Genomic DNA, 3,064 nt, shown 5'->3' with positions numbered 1-3,064 from the left:
TGACTGAAATTTACTTTCATGCTTTATAGTTCCTCTAGTCTCCATTTTTTTCATCACTGTGATTTCAGTCTAATAATTTTTCATGCCTAAACAAGCAATGCGTTTTCTCAGTGTTTATTTATATGAAAAAGATTTATTTCTCTTTTGATTCATCTTTATCTTTGAAAGATAATTTTGCTGCTTATAAAATTGACAGTTGAATTTTTTCTTTACAGATGACATTCCATTTTTTTCTGGCTTCCATAATTTCTTATGAAAAGTCTGCTTAAAACTCATTTTTGTTCCTCTTTATGCGGTGTTTCATTTTCTCTAGCTGCTTTCAAGATTTTTCCTTTGTCCTTTATGTTAACAATTTAAACACAATATGCCTAGGGGAGTGAGTGCGTGTGTGTCTATGTGTGTGTGTGTGTGTGTGTGTCTGTGTGTGTGTATTCTGCTCCCATCTCTCTTTTCTTTGTTAGATCCAAATTATGTCTGTATTTGAATATTTGATATTGTCTCACAGCTCTTGGATATGCTGTCAAATTTTATTACTCCTTTTTTGTTTGTTTCTGAGTCTGGGTAATTTCTATTGAACTATCTTCAAGTTCAATTTGTCCAGCTATGTCAATTTTAAGGATGAACATATTGAAGGCATGCTTCATCTTTGTCACCATGTTTTTTAATTTCTACCATTTTGATTGATTTTTTTCTTATAGATTTCCTCTCTCTGCTGAAATTGTCCTTCTGATCTTGTGTGTTATGAACCATTTTTTTTCAGAGCCTGTAGCAAATTAATCACAGGTATTTTAAATTCTCTGTAAAGGTCTGTGTTATATCTGTTTGTGATTATTATTTCTTGGGAGTGTGCTGTTCTTCTTGCCTTTTTATTTGCTCAATTTTTTTTACAGAGAACCAGGCATATTGTGTAGGACCATAGAAAGTCCTCAGTTTTATCCCTGCAAATGGACATTCCATTCCTTCTGTTCAACCTCTAGAACAAAGATTTGTATTCATCTATAATAGTTAGGAATTAGGCTGTGCTTATGGTTTTTGTTTCTATGTGACCCTTAGTGTCACATAGACTTCAAATTCCAAGAGATATTGCTTGAGTGTAGGATGGGAAATGGATTAACAGAACAATGTCTTTTTGATTCTTAGTTTTCAGGCTTTTCTTTGCACTGTGCCATAGAATGGGGAACTTTTTAAGCACCCTTCCCTCTTCTATTCCTCTCTCAGCCACAGTCTGCCATTTCTTGTTATTTGGAGTTTCTTGGCTTGTGGGTGGGTGTAAGAGGGTGCAGTCTCTGCTGTCCCAATTAAGGCTCTGCTTTTGGCAGTTGCTGTGTCCTTGGCCATGGGAATGTGGCCATTTCCACTCTCCTGATCTTCTCCAGGCTGCCATTATGGGCTCAGCACTTAATTCTGTCTCCCGCCCACACCCCCAGATGTATAGTTTTCTCTTTTCTGTTTTTACCTGCAGTTAGTGTTCACCAATACCCAAATGTAAGTAGTGTTGCCTTTCTCCTTACACAGAAATTAAGGTTTTTATCCATAATGTACACACAAAAAGAGGAAAACAGACAGTGTCCAAGAGGATGGAGTTTCTTATCCCTCCTACATGGCCGCACTTTCCCTGCCTCAGGTCTGCAGAATAATAGATGCTTCTTATGGTTCCTTTTGATTTTTTTTTCTTCTGGGAGGGCCTGGTAGAGATTGTGGAGAAAAAGCCTGCAGGAATATGTGGATTCCCCAAATTTCTTTGTTCCCAAAAGTATTGCACTATTCCACCAGCCCACACTCAGCCTTTGCTCATTTATCAGCTACTACTTCTGAACTCTTGTCAATGGTGTCCTGCTGCATTTACAATAGGTGAGTAAAAGTTAAATTCTCCTCTCTCCCTACATACCCTTCCTCTCTGACATGTTTAATAAAATAATGAATTTTTTTGTTAGTCTGCATCTATTCCATTGTAAGGATAGGGGCTATACTCCTTCCAGCTTTACATATCCCAAGGTGGAAGCAAGAAATCCTAGACTCCATTTTAATTACTTTTTAATTTCTATTAGAGTATCAGCTACAATATCACTCAATGCCCCTGACACATACAAATTTTAAAAGCAAAACAAGCAAGTAAAATATGAATTGCATTAGTTAATAACAGTTGCATTGTGTCAACTAATTAATTTGAAAATTAATCTTGCAAATTGTATTTCAATCCTGTTTGACCATAAAAGTTCTTCTAGGTTAAAAATTTTAATTGCATTGTTTTTTAAACTGTTACTAATACCTTCTCCTAGTTAAATCCATCACACACTCCTACAATTTCTCTAGAAGCTAAGATGATGATAATTGATATGACAGACATTGATATGCCAATTTACTTTACAAATCGATTGCCAGGAATCTGGAAATAGGAAGATAGAAATACTTAGTCTCCTATTCAGATAAGTCTCATAAGAGCATTATAATTGTACATTAATACTGACAACATGAGATATCTTTTAATTTTTGCACTAGCACACTTTACTCACATGGTCTGACCTATGCGCACATCAGCACACCATTGTTCATGTAATTAATACACAAGTGAATATAATGAATACATTTTTATACAACAAGAATTCTAGTGGCCCCAAAAATGTGTTTGGCTTTTCTAAACACACACATAGCATAGAATAATTTCTGTAATATAATATAAACAAAATCTGATGGCGTTAGATCAGCTAGCAACGTTTCAGTCTGAGAAGAGCAAGATGTCTGAAATAGATTTTTCTGACACGAGAATTGCAAAGGTGACATGCACTTCACAGCATAAGTTGGCAAAGTGCCCCTTCTCATCTGCAAGACTATCCATTTTGTCCCAAATAACTTCAACAACAGAAGTTTATTAAAAAAAAATAAAATTTAAAAGCCAATAATCGTCAATATCATATATCATATTTTCAATATCAAGGGTATACATTATTCTTGCTTAGAATCTAGATGTTCACAGAACAATTATCATTTTAAAATTCAACAATATATCACTAAATTACTGCAATGTGCCGACTCCATGAAAATCTTGTCAGTTTCCACTTTTAAA

Source organism: Propithecus coquereli, unplaced genomic scaffold (assembly GCF_000956105.1).
Source record: "Propithecus coquereli isolate 6110/MARCELLA unplaced genomic scaffold, Pcoq_1.0 Scaffold125, whole genome shotgun sequence".
In the NCBI taxonomy this organism is placed as follows: Eukaryota; Metazoa; Chordata; class Mammalia; order Primates; family Indriidae; genus Propithecus; species Propithecus coquereli.
The sequence above is the reverse complement of the archived record's forward strand: the minus strand, read 5'-3'. Positions refer to the sequence as shown.